The sequence below is a fragment of the Pan troglodytes genome, chromosome 2 (genome assembly GCF_028858775.2).
Source record: "Pan troglodytes isolate AG18354 chromosome 2, NHGRI_mPanTro3-v2.0_pri, whole genome shotgun sequence".
Taxonomy (NCBI): Eukaryota; Metazoa; Chordata; class Mammalia; order Primates; family Hominidae; genus Pan; species Pan troglodytes.
The window spans coordinates 6,133,792-6,148,392 of record NC_086015.1 but is presented as its reverse complement, the minus strand read 5'-3'; the positions used below and the strand labels follow the sequence as shown (position 1 = coordinate 6,148,392).

General features: G+C 40.9%; 1 protein-coding gene across 3 annotated transcripts in view; it reads right to left on the bottom strand.

Moving 5' to 3' along the window:
- Positions 1-14,394, bottom strand: part of CNTN4 (contactin 4) — a 959,696-nt gene extending 945,302 nt beyond the window's left edge. For 2 of the 3 annotated variants that reach the window (XM_009444763.4, XM_009444772.4), the window contains exon 1: positions 14,305-14,394. The gene's annotated coding sequence lies outside the window, so the exon portion shown is untranslated. Of the gene's footprint in view, positions 1-13,125; positions 13,195-14,304 lie in introns of those variants that run through there. The other variant, XM_009444765.4, reaches the window with a different exon arrangement.
- Positions 14,395-14,601: the final 207 nt, after the last annotated feature.

Sequence of the window (14,601 nt, the reverse complement as noted above, 5' to 3'; positions counted from 1 at the left end):
AGATCAATATCAAACTCAAATAGTCCCTATTGATGGACAATTTATTATGTTACATTCAGATATAAGGGAAACAGCCCTTCCACCCGCTTCAGTTGCTCAACCCTGATAATTCAGGCAATTGAGAGCAGTGAAATCCATCAGTGTAATTATATTTCTATAGCTCTTTTTAATATCTGAAAGCCCAAGAAAGCAGAATTGGCTGAATTTCCACCATCCTTTCCATTGAAAGTATATATTTTAGGCCTTCCATGAATACTTGGTCTGGTGCTCAGAAGAATTACTTAGAAACTATAGTAGAGGGTGCATCTTGGAAATTACCTAACAGGGGAGAATACTAGGGCATGAATGACTAGAAGCCTGTAGTCAGGCCAATTTCCATAACAAGGCCATAATCAGATCTATAGGATATACATAAATGGATGGGGGTCTCTCTCCAGGAATTAAGATACTGATGTGAGTTAGCTTAGTAACTTACCAGAAGAAAAAAATGTAAAACACAATGGAAAACAGTAAATTCTCATTGTATGTGTTAGAAATACAGAAAGAAACATATAAAAGTAATTAAAACATCTAAGTAATGAGGTTTAATGATAAGCTCTAAACAAAACAGTTTTTGATATAAACATTCTTTGAATCCCATACAATAGGTAGTAAACCAACATACAAAGATGAAATAGAGAAACATTCAAAACAAACTTACTACCAATGTTTCATTCTTGAAAGGCTGTAAAAACACATAGGAAGTAAAATAACATTAACCAGTTTCTCTTCAGATATGTTAAACTCCTTTTACATGCATGTTAATAATACACCAGTCATTATTGTTATGCTTGCTAAGTTTTAAAATTCAAAGCACCTATAAAGTGACTGCTATTCTCTGGAGTAAACAGAAATTCATTTCCCAGTACTGTCAGTATTACAAATAAAAAATGTGTAAATCTTTTATAAAATTTCAATCACATTTGACTGAAAGCAACTGGAAACATTTTTATATTTCTCCTCTATCACTGTCAGCATTTCTTTTACAGGATGGCAAGATGGGCTATAGCTGAAGTAGAAAGAATACAGATGAGAGCCTATTCAGTAATTCATTCTTTCTAATAAATAAGATTCTTGACCATAGCCAAAACCATTCCTCCAAAATGAAATCTCAAATAGTGCTAATCTCATCTCAGTTCTGATACAGTGGCTCGCAGTAATAGTCAACCATAAAACAACACACTATGGAAATGTTGCCTTCCTCTGTCTCCACACAGAGAGGATTGCATTGTCTATCCCATAGATAAAAGCATATGAGCAAACATAAATCACTTTACAGAGTATTTTAAAATAATGAAATTTCAAGTTTGTAAATCATAACATCCACATATTTCATCTACAACACAAGCATCATATTGAATAAATGCACTGAAAGGGTAAAATCATGATAAACAGCATTTTTAGGGATGGTCTAATTATATTCCTGGCACAAGGCTATGTGTATATACAATTAAGTAACTTTAGTCTTCACAACCCTACAGGAATTCCTCCATTATATACAAGAGAAAAATGAAGCTAAAAAAGGTTAAATGACTTGGTCTAATGTTACATACTAACTTTAATATATATTTGTATATATACTAAATACATAAGTAGTAGAGACAGGATATGAATCACTGAGTCATTCTAAATCACCAAGTCTGCCTCCAGCCTTTCCTATACATCACATAAAATAGTGTTTTCCAGCTGTGGAGACTAAATACCAACCTAAAACATGGGATTCATTATTTTGGGGAGTACATTATATTATGTTTCTTTTCTTAAGAGTTTACCTTAATATGTTGATTTAAGTAGCCACATTATAAGAAACCTACAAAAATTTGTAACAATTCATTAATTCAGAAGAACAGGAAAAGGTTCTTCTCTGAAAATACTAATGTTTAAAAGAAAAGTATTAATTTCACTTACACCACATACTATAAACAACAATATGCTGGTGAATTTCAATTATTATAAGAATTGAGTAGAATTAACAGAACTATGAATTCTCAATGACCTCACAGTGCGTATATACACATTACAGCCACCTTAATAGTATCCATAATTGTTTTGGTATTGGGAATTCTGACCACTGGATTTAAAAAAGAAAATAAAGGGTAAATACTAAGGCTTTTAAGTTAGACTCTAGTAACTGGTAAGACCTTGAAATGTGCTGGAAAAAAATAGAAAAGAAAACCTCTTTATACCATAAAGATCATGCTGTATTCTAAGCACAGGATTTCGAATGAAATTTATTGTACTACAGGTAAGATAGCCAACATTCCACATTGTAACACAGGAATTTTCACTAACATGATGCTACTGCCAAGCATATCACAAATACATGTCACAATATTATCAAAGCAGGTTGTTTTCTATTTCCACTATGGTATAGTGATATCTTACTCTCAGTACCTCAGCCAGGAAGTAGAGAGGTAAAGCTGAGAACAGTGAAAATGGATGTGAAACATCCATACCATTATTCTCTCACAACAACAAAAAAAAAAAAAAAAAAAAAAGGCGGGGAGGGGAGAAACAGGCCCCTTCACAGTCTCACTCCGAACCTGTTTACTCTTACTAAGAATGTTTGAACAGCTTGTGTATTTTATTTTTCCAGTTCACAAATGGTGGAAAACAGCAAGTGGAAAAGGCTAGTTCACCAAAGCGAAAGATTATAATATGACAATCTGAAAGGCAGCAGAAAGCAGATGGAGGTCACCAGTGTCGGTCTCAACACTTCAGCTGCACTGGATGGGATCCTGTTGCATCCCCCAGTGTCACAGGAATGTGGCAAAGAATGTTGAAACAATGAACAACAAATATATAAAACATTTAAGTATACTACGTTCTGTATAAGTTGTAAAGATTGTAGTATAGGGTTCATTTACCTAATGCTTACAATGTGCCATGCACACTGTCCTGAAGTCTTCAATGCATACCATTAATGTTCACAGCCTATCTGTAAGACAGACAGGATCAACTTCACTTTACAGATTTTAAAAACTGCCTTGGGAAAAGTAAGAATGTGTTTGAGATCACACAGCTAGTAAGAGACAAAACAAGGATTCAAACCAGGTCCGTCTGATTCCAAGGCCCATACTCTGTTCTAAACCACCAAACTATGTTTATCATGGTGATCCCGTGTCATCAAGAAGTAAATTATCTTTAGTCACCTGCTTAAGCAGACAATGAATACATTTTACAGGGATATCCATTTTTAAAAGATACTATTATATTAAAAGCAACCCTTAATTTACCATTACTTAGATCCAAGAATTCTAGATGACCTTGTTTGTACTATAATTTTTTACTAAGAATTAGATATGTGACTTAAGTAATCACTTTCTCTATAAAGCTGTCATTCACCCAATTAAATACACTAAAAATAATGCTTGGACTCCCAATTAATTCACTAATCTGTAAGGAGTCTAGAATCAATATCTAGCTAATAGCTAATCAAATGAGTGACTAAAGACAAAAAAATTCGTATCTATAATTAATAGTTGAAGACCCATCATAATATAGATAACAATACAAATTTGCACAACTCAAAATGATGACAATGTGCCTAGAATCAAGTCTTACAAAACATACTTGGTGATGTGAGTCATATCATTGTTTTGTTTGATTGTCTTCTTGTCCAGACTGGACCCATCTCAGCATAAGCACACATGCAACACCTGTCCTCACTGGAAATTTCCATGACAAAACTGAAAGGCATAGGCAACATGGATACTCAAGATTTATATTAATACAAGTGTGCAAGGTACAAAGTATTTTTATATACAAAACTTCAGCCCAAAGGTAGAGAGGATATGTCACTGTGGTTAAGAACAACAACAAAAAATCATATGATTTTTTTAACTCAAGATCATTATGGAATAATGATTAATAATGGAGTAGTGATTCTACTGCCCTAACCTTCATTTTCTTATGAACCAAAAGAAAGACAAGATATTTACATTTTGGTCCCCCAAATGCGCCACTTTTATTTAATTAATAAAAATAATGAAAATATGTAGTTAGGGGTTATGCACTGATACTGACCTTTTCTAAACATGGAAAATATTTTCTCTTTCCGAACTACGAAAATTTGTGAAGTCTGGCTTAAATATGCAAGAAAAAACAAACTGTTTCTAAAAAGGAACTAATCCTGCAGTCAATTCCAGCTTTTTCAAGTTTCAAAGACCAAGTAATTATTAAAAATATTTCCTAATCACTCTCACTGACTTGCTTGCCCCACTTATCACAAATTCTGAGTAACATTGTTTATGCTCCATGAACATGTATTCTCTGAGTGTAATTGTATTTTTGGCATCTACTATGCTTTAGGCAAGAGATACTTAAAGGTGAATAACAACAATCCATAACAAAAGCTGTGTACTGGATGCTTACTAGGATTTGGGCACTGTCCTGCTTGTACTTTGCATGTAGTACTCTACATAATCTTCACAAAACTCGTGTGCTTTAGACAATGTTATAGATGTGTCCATCACTAAACGAAGTGATTTAATTTATGATGTCTTTTAATTATCTAACAACCCTACAAAACACATATTATTCCACTACACAGATGATGAAACTGTAACCTAGAAAAGTTAGGTCACTTGCTCACAATCACACAACCAGTACAAAATGGATCTAGGATTGGTAAGAATTTTGCCTCCAAATTTCAAGCTCTTATCCACTGTCTCAAGGAAATTCCATTGTACCGAGTGGCATGTTAAATGAGAGCTATTACAATGTAGAAGGCAAGGCAACAAATTTCTCCTGGCTTGATCAGGACTTTCCTGGTTTTAAAAATGAATGTCCAGCATCCTGGGAACCCCTCTGTCCTGGGAAAAGCAAGAGAGATGGTCATTCTCATGACAGATATTATATCAGTGGCATGGAAACAAGTACAATGAGAGTATGTACAGGTGACGGAGCCATTCTTTATGCCTCAATAGTATTGAAAGAGGCTTAACTTAGTGATACTTGAGTTGAGCATTGTGCAAACTGTAATAAACACAGTAGACAAGGACAGTAAGAGGAGGCCAAAGAGAGAGGCAATGTAAACAGTCATGAAAAAAAAAAAAAAAAGGCACATGAAAAGTTCCAGGATGGGTGATTAGATTGTTACAGTTGGTCTGCAAGCCTGGGGGAGGATAGGAACAGGGAAGTGATGCTGGAAAAGAAAGCATCATCCAGGAGGGACCACAGGCAATCTTGAAAGAGGGAATTAAGCCTGAGGATGTGATTTCCCCTCCATTTCCCTTCCATAACTCTGTAAGGAGAGATAAGCTTTGAGAAGAATTAACAGCTTCAGGTTTATAATTTAGTGAGAGCTCTATGTGCCTGGGTAGGGGTATGCCCAATGGTTCTTGACTGGAAGTCTGATGTATTACAAGGGAGTGGAACTGTTAGGCACACAACCAAAGTGACATAAGATGAGCTCAGGAAAACAAACAAACAAATAAAACCCTCACTCCCTTCCTTATCCAGTATTCTTTCCTCTTTTTTGCTTGGTCTAATAAATCAGTATTCAATTTAAGCGATACAAATCCAACCCAAATCAGCTTACATCAAAGGGTAATTTATGAATCTGAAGAACTGCAAAATCACCAGCTGATATGGTTTGGTTTTGTGTCCCCACCCAAATCTTATCTCAAATTGTAATCCCCATAATTCCCAAGTGTTAAGGGTGGTGATTGGGAGGTGACTGGATCATGGGAGCAGTTCCCTCATGCTGTTTTCGTGATAGTGAATGATTCTCACAAGATCTGATGGTTTTATAAGGGGATTTTCCTCCTTTGCTCATTCACTCTCTCATGCTTGCTGCCATGTAAGATATACCTTTGCTTCTCTCTCCCCTTCCACCATGATTTTAAGTTCCCTGAGGCCTCCCAAGCCATACAGAACTGTGAGTCCATTAAACCTCTCTCCTTTATAAATCACCCAGTCTTGGGTAGCTCTTTATAACAATGTGAGAACAGACTAATGCAGTAAATTGGTACTGCAGAGAGTGGGGTACTGCTATAAAGATACCCTAAAATGTGGAAGCAACTTTGTAATTGGGTAACAGATAGAGCTGGAACAGTTTGGAGGGCTCAGAAGAAAACAGGAAGATGTCAGAAAGTTTGGAACTTACTAGAGACTTGGAGGACTCAGAAGAAAGATGTGGGAAACTCTGGAACTTCCTAGAGACCTGTTGAATGGTTTTGGCCAAAATGCTAATAATGATTTGGACAATGAAGTCCAGGTCAGATGGAGATGAGGAACTTATCGAGAACTGAAGCAAAGGTCACTCTTGCTATGCTTTAGCAAAGAGACTAGCAGAATTTTGCCCCTGCCCTAGAGATCTGTGGAACTTTAAACTTGAGTGTGATGATCTGAAATTAGAAATTATGTTTAAAAGGGAAGCAGAGCAAAAAGGTTTGAAAAATTTGCAGCCTGATGATGCTGTAGAAAAGAAAAACCCATTTTCTGGGGAGAAATTCAAGCCAGCTGCAGAAATTTGCAGAAGTAAGGAGGAGCCAGGACAATGGGGAAAATGTCTTCAGGGCATGACAGAGATCTTGGCGGCAGCCCCTCCCATCACAGGCCCAGAGGTCTAGGAGGGAAAAACGGTTTCTTGGGCAAGGCACTGGGCTCCCTGCTGTGTACAGCCTAGGGACTTGGTGTCCTGCGTCCCAGCCACTCCAGCTGTAGCTAAAAGGGGCCAAGGTATAGCTCAAGCTGTTGCTTCGGAAGGTGTAAGCCCCAAGCCTTGGCAGCTTCCACATGGTGTTCATCCTGTGGGTGTGCAGAAGACAAAAATTAAGGTTTGGGAACCTCTGCCTAGATTTCAGTAGATGTATGGAAATGCCTGGATGTCCAGGCAAGAGGTGTGATGAAGGGGCAGAGCCCTCATGAAGAACCTCTGTTAGGGCAGTGCAGAAGGGAAATGGGGGTTGGAGCTCCCAACACAGAGTCACCACTGGGACACTGCCTAATGGAGCTGTGAGAAGAGGGCTATGGTCCTCTAGACTTCAGAATGGTAGATCCACTGACAGCTTGCACTGTGCGCCATGAAAGCAGACACTCAACTCCAGCCATGAAAGCAGTTGGGAGGGGAGCTGTAGCCTGCAAAGCCACAGGGGCAGAACTGCCCCAGACAGTGGGAGCCCACCTCCTGCATCAGCATGACCTGAACTTGAGACATGTAGTTAAAGAAGATGATTTTGGAGCTTTAAGATTTAATAACTGCCCCGCCTGGTTTCAGACTGGCATGGGGCCTGTAGCCCCTTCGTTTTGGCCAATTTCTCCCATTTGGAATAGGAACATTGACCCAGTGCCTGTACTCCCACTGCATCTTGGAAGTAACTAACTTGCTTTTTATTTTACAGGCTCATAGGTAGAAGGGACTTGCCTTGTCTCAGATGAGACTTTGGACTGTGGACTTTTGAGCTAATGCCAAAATGGGTTAAGATTCTGGGGGACTGTTGGGAAGGCATGTTGAAATGTGAAAAGACATGATATTTGGGAGGGGCCAGGGGCAGAACGATATGGTTTGGCTCTGTGTCTCCACGCAAATCTCATCAATTGAAACGTAATCCCCATAATTTGCATGTGTCAAGGGTGGGACCTGGTAGGAGGTGATTGCATTGTGGAAGCAGTTTCCCCCATGCTGGTCTCATGATTGTGAGTTCTCATGAGATCTGATGGTTTTATAAGGGGCTCTTCCTCCTTCACTGTCTCTTGCCTGCTGCCATGTAAGACCTGCCTCTGCTTCTCTCGTGCCTTCTGCCATGGTTGTAAATTTCCTGAGGCCATGTGGAACTGAGTGAATTGAACCTCTTTCCTTTATAAATTACCCAGTCTCAGGCAGTTCTTTCTAGCAGTGTGAGAATAGACTAATATACCAGGTTAACTCACTTTAGGCATAGCCAGATTAATGGGCTCACATGATGCAAGAGGAGCTGGTTTTGCTCCATCATGCCCCTTGCTACTGTTCTGTTGGCTTCATTCTCAAGTAATATGTGGTGACCCCAGCAGGTCTAGGTTCTCTTTTTGGTGTTAAGACAGCTGCAGCAGCGGCAGGCCCACATGTTCCCTGGTTCTAATCTCCTTATCTATAGGAATTAGTTCAAAGGCATACATGGAGCCCAACTAGAGCCACTGAGAAAAAGCAAAGCGTCTCACTGCAGTGGTTCTCACTGGGTCCATGCCTGTTCTGTTCTAGAAGCAATTACTGTGGACAGGAAAAGTCAATGCTCTTCCCGACAAGACCTGGTTCCCATGCTCCAATCCTTAAATGGGAAGCGGAAACCCACCCAGACCATATGCACTAAGAATGGGATAGTCATAGAGGTCAAAATTAAAAGGAAGCAAGGGAATGGGCATTTATTTGGCAAATAACCAAAATCCATGCTCTCTTTTCCCCATACCTAGAGAATTAGCTGATATTCTCACATGATATTCCAATGAAAATTGGAAACCTGTGACAAAGACTGGCTAGGTATTTACCAAACCTGTTTTCCTTTCACCCTTCTCCCCCAGGCACTCAGCTGGACACCACTTCTCAGCTTCCCTTGCAGCAACGGATGTTGAAGTGACTGAGATCCACCCCAGAGGAATGTGGGCAGAAGTCATGACAACCACTTCCAGGCTGTGCCTACAACAACCTCCAATGAGACTTCTCTGGATTATTTATCTCCTCACACCCTGTATCTTGACTGAATGATGAGGACTCTAGGTACTTAAAAGATGAACAAAGCCATAAAACTCTAAGGAACCTGACTCCCTGAATGACCCCATGGACAGCCACTCAGTCAGGATCTATTCTATGAGTACTGAACTACCACACATGAGCAAGAAGTAAAAAGTTAAAATAAGTCACTGAAAATTAAGAGCTTATCTATTACAGCAGCTCATGTTAGCCTGTTACAAAGCCCTGTGGAATTTGGCTGAAAACATGACAGTAAGGACGTGAAAATCTCTCCAGCCCTCCAACCCCATTAAATCATAAGAAGGGACTTGAAACACACACACACACACACACACACACACACACACACACACACGTAGACATAAATGGCACAGAAGTGGAAAAAATTGGAAGAAAGAGGAGTTCAGAAAAAAAAGCAAATTTCTCAGGACGTGAGGCTCAGGGAAAGTAAAGAGGAAATGAACAGGGGCTTCTGGGAAAGAAATGACTGGTAGGTATACAGTATTTATGCCTACCTACATGGTAAGAAGATACATATCATTAACTAATTGTGAAGATGCAACAAATACATACTGAACAAGAGGAAAAAACTCACTCTTTAATGTTGAAACAATAACTATCTTAGCAAAAAGTGTACTCTTACTATTGACCACTACATATTTCCACTGCAGCCACTGGGAACCAAAACTGTAACAGGCATTTTTATGAAAGACAAATACATAGGAAACATAAGATGAGGCAGATTCTCTAATGGAAATGAGACAACAGGATGAGAACAAGAGAGACCATTTTCTTTTAGAGGGTACATGGGATATATATACAGTCCCCTTAGTCATACAGAAAATAAAGATAAATAAATAGATAAATAAAAAATAATTTTGCAAAGCTCATAGGAAAAGAAGAGGGTTTCCTGTCTTGGAGGTTGGGGATATTGATAAAGAGCAATACCTTTGATCAAAAGTTAGGAGAGGCTATTTTAGCTGAAAAACCTGCCAGGGAAGATATTTGTTTCTGCTGAGAAGTGAAGAGGAATTTATCCTCACATACTGAAGCATGAAAGTGGTAGCGCAAGACTCCCACAATAGAATCTTGAGAGGAAGGTTATAATTCAAGGCACAGACCCTGAAAATGTGTTTATCAGAAATGAAAGAGCAGTTGTAGTGGTGAAGGGTGCGTAAGTGGGGGGAGTTACTTTAAATATCTGCTCCTGATCCTGGTAGGTATTCAAGATAAAGCTGTATCATATCGAATTCCATTCCAGTATGTTTTGGATTATATCTTTTTTTTCTACTTTAGTATTTTAAAAAATTCTCCTGGCAACTTTTTTAGATATAGGCAAAAGTAAAAAGCGGTCCAGTGGCTTAAATAAGAAAAGTACTGAGGCAAAAGCAAAAAAAAAAAAAAAAGCTGTTAAAAAATCAATTCTGGAGTGAGAGAACCTGGTTCAGATCCCAGCTCTGCTACTTACTAGCTATGATGAACAAATAACTTAATTTCTCTATGCCTAGTTTTCCTCATCTGTACAATAAATATTAGAAGGGCAAAGTAGGGCAATGTGCTTTAAAAAGTATCTCAATAATAGTAAGCACTATGTATGTATTAACTGCTTCTATTATTATTTATTGTATCCATTCCAGTTTTTCTACCAGAAAAAAAAAAAGCAAGGGTTAGGAGAAGAAAAGGAAGTAACAGTTATTGAACATGGAAGAAATATCACATATAGTAATAAAACGTCAGAGAATGCTAGTTGTTCCCCCAACAATTTCTTCTACTTCCTGGATAACATTAATAGACTATATTTCCCAGCCTCCTTAATAGCAACATACATCCACAAAGAACTGGGTTCTGGCCAGCACAAGGCAAGGAAAAGTAATATGCACTCATTCCAGTTCTGGGCAATTAACATCCTCCCAAGTCTTCCTCTTTCCAATGGCTTGATGCAAGTAAGCACAGTGACCCTGCTGAAGATGGCAAGGGCACAGAACAGATGAAGGCTGGGTCTCTGAATCACACTTGGAAGGAGTACTGCCATGATCACCCATTCTGGGACTTCACACAACCGAGAAATAAATGTATTTCACATCTGAGGCAGCATCCCTTTTGGATCTGTTATATCTGTTAAAGAGCCAATCTAAAAGAGCCAAGCTCTTGACCCATGTTGACTCATGCTCTCATGTTTAATCCCTATCGTGATGCCTTGAAATAGATGTTATCCCAATTTTATACCTAAAGAAACTAAGGCTCACAGAAATTAAGGAACTACATTGCCCAGGACTGTAAATGTAATAAATGATGGAGACAGACTTAGATTCCGGTTAATCTGCTTCAAGGTTTATGAACTTTCCAGCCTCCACACAACAGTGCAATGTGGAAAGTGTCCTTCCAATCCTCCCTCATTTACTCCTTGGATTCTTCACTTCCTGACCATTGGTACTTAGTCTTTAAACTAAAACTCCATTTTTTAAAATTCACCTGTATATCTACTTTGGGAGATCTAAGATGACATCTCCAAAACACATTCATCCTTTATACCTCATTCTATCCACATATGAGTCCATGAGAGGAAAACAAGTGTGCTTAATCTATTTGTTACAGAAGATATAGAAGTGTAGCAGTTTTACAACTGGCTAGAGTATCAGAGATAATGAACAGCAGAGCAGAGATAAGGAGAGAAAGATTTTAAAAATATCAAACCAGCAGTGATCTTTAAAGTGTGGTACACACCCCAGGGGCTGTACAAAATGATCCACCGGGATACATAACAGCAACATGAGACCTTCTATTTCATAATTTTTGCTTTATTCATCTTTTTTGTTTCTTTGTGTGTTTTATAAGTAGTGTATCATATAACAGCATGTCTTCAGTTTATAAATAAATTTTATTGATATGTTGTCAGATTTCTTCTGATAGTAAATAATAATAATAATGAAGATCAATAAATCCAGGCAGTAAATCCTGCCTCCTTGCCTCCTTCACTAGGCTTAAAACATAGCATTACAGGGAAAAATGAACAAAAAGGAACAAAAAAAAATCTGTGTGTAGAGACTTCCCCCTGCCTATCATATGAAACAGACTTACTCAACTAAAATAATATAAAAGCAAGTTTTTACAAAATATTAATTTTTAAGATAAGAGAGATTGAAGCTAATGCATATTATGTCTGTCTTCAAATATAACAAAGAAGAAACAACAAGTTAAAATCATAATCAGACAAACTTGTAGAAAAGTCAGTACCATGCATGGGAATTTTCTGCTGAGAAGCTTTATTTTTTTAAGACCTAAATTGAAGGAACGGATGCCCTGTATACATTTCAGAAGAAAAACTGCAGCCAAAAGATTTAGTGCTTAGAGCCGAAAAGAAATCAGAAGACCTACTTTTGAACAAAAAGGAGAGAGAAGCAGGTAAAATAAGTGAATGATAAAAAATCCAACATTATTTGAAAGGTTTGTTCTCTAATCACTCTTAATTACCTGCCAATATGAAATGACTATGGAAAAAGGTACTGAATTTACTCCCAATTGACTTGAAAAGTTTTACAACTCAAAGAAACTGGAAAGTGTTGTTTAAAAAACTGCAAATAGGAAAATCTACCTCTGTTGAAACTTACACGTGGCTCTGACATGCACCCTTATCCAAGTCACTTCTCTTAGACTCTTAGTCTTTAATTGAAAAGGTCAGTTTTTCCATCCTTGCCAGCTACCTCCCAGGGTTCAGATGGAAAAATAATGAGGTTTATCAGCATCATCTCTCCTCAACAAGACAGAGCAATTGAAACCAGCTTCAACAAACAAATCAATAGCTATTGTATAAGGTAGCAAAAATAATATTCTCATGAAACTTGTTTTTGATCCTTAGCAATCTTACCTATTCCTGCGACCCACTGCAGATATTCCCACAAAATCTTTAAAGAAATCAAGATAAAAATAGCAAGAATAAACTTATGGGTAACGTGAATTTTCCATGAATGCCACCCAAATCACCTCCAGGTGCCTGTCTTCATGACACACTGTTCTTTTTCACCCACTTGGGTAGAGACAGAGAAAGAGAGAACAAACTTGCTATTAGCCAGACTTGGGAACGCTATTGTATGGACCTGCTCATAGGCAACCTATACAGTCTTTACGCTCCTACCCCACTCTCTAAAGGACATAAACCACAAACCTCAAAAAACAAAAAAATACAAGCGCGTTCCAAATTATCTTGTGTGGGTATCCAAACGACTCAGTTATGTGGAGTTACTCCTTGAACTATCCAGCTCCCACTACAGTAAACTGAAAGAGCTTCCCATGCAATTAAATGCCACTGCTATTCTGACAAACGTGTCCCCTCCCCTATGTTGATTCCAGCAGGAAAACTAGAAAAAGTTCCAGGACATTCCTTTCAGGAACTCCTCCTTACAAATAAACCTCCAACACACCTCAAGATCCGGCCCACTCTCCTCCACGCAGACCACACAGCCGAGGTGCTCAGTCACACTGATTCGCCCTGCACAACCTCCGCAAGCTTTTCGCACCAGATCTGGAGACCCTGGCCAGCAAGCAGCCGCCTGCTCCTCCCGACGCGCGAAGCCGCCTCCTCGCAGGAGCTTCGCTGCAAAATGTTTTCACGCAGCCGACTCTCTGGCTGGTTCAGAGAGATTCAGGAGCCCACGTCCTCCTACCCTCACCTCCGCACCTCTCATAAATAGTAAAATATATACGCGAAGCACAAGAGAGAAAATGCACGAAGATTTTGAGCCCTGCGTTCCAGAAGGAGAGTGAGTGGACTGAGGTCTGCGGGGCGCCTGGCGCACCGTTCGCTGCTGTCTGGGTCCGGGGAGGGGACGAGACGGTTGTCTTGCCTCTCGAAAGAAACTGGAAATGCCCCAGAAGTTGCTGGAAACGAATGCCACCCAACAAGCTCCCCCGGCAGAGATGGGGAAGCCAGGTACCTTCCCTAAGAGCGGGCGCCTGGTCTGTCGCTCGCCGCCGGAGCCTCAGCGCTTAGCACCCAGCCTGGCACCCAGCGGGCGCTACAAAAATCAGCCTCCGTCTCCACACGGCTCCTTCCATCACGGCTACGGGCTCCTGTTCCTTTAGTCCCAAGTCCCTTCAAACCCCAGGTTCGCGTCCCTCTGCTGCGGGCTGTAGCTGGGCTATCAGAAGAAAACCCCCGCCAGGAAGCCGGCGCCAGAGGCCAGGGCGCACGGAGAGGGGCAGTGGCCCGAACCAGCCGGAGGAGCTGATTTTAAGGCTTCCCGAAGCATTCCGGGCTCTAGGTTCCTTGTTTTGTGGCTGCCTCGCAGCGCAACAAACTTATTTTCCGACTGAGAAGGAGAAGAAGGGTCGCTGCGGGGTGACGGTGGCGTCGTCGGGGCCCTGACTCCTCCGGGCTCAGGCGTTCAGCTCCCGCTCCCCGACCCTGCAGGGCTTTCGGGCTCTGAGCTGGGCGCCCCACAGACGCCGTCCGGCTCTGCAGGAGTGAGAGCCCCGGGAAGCCCCCCTGTCCTTCAGGCAACCCGCGCGGACCCTGCCCTTTCCCCAAATCCGCGACCGGGTCCCCGGGGCATCGCGCGCCCACGCAGGAGCCGGACCCACACAGCTGCCGCCTCACTTACCTCAGCACCGGGGCGCTGGGCTGGCGAGAGCCTCGGGTGCGGCGCCGGCACAGTCCGAGGGGCCCGGTGCGGCGGCGAGAGCTCCCTACTTGCAGCCAATCCTGGCGTTGAACCCAGTGCTCCGTCTGGGGCGGCGCTCCCCTCCCTCCCGGCGCTCGCGGCGGCTGGAAAAACCTGGCGCGCCGGAGTTCGGGCTGCCGGCTCCTTAGCCGCGGGGAGGGGACGACGCTCGGGGAAGGGGAGAGGCGCGGGCGGCGGGGAAGGGGCGGGAGACGAGCGGGGAGGAGGAGACGCGCC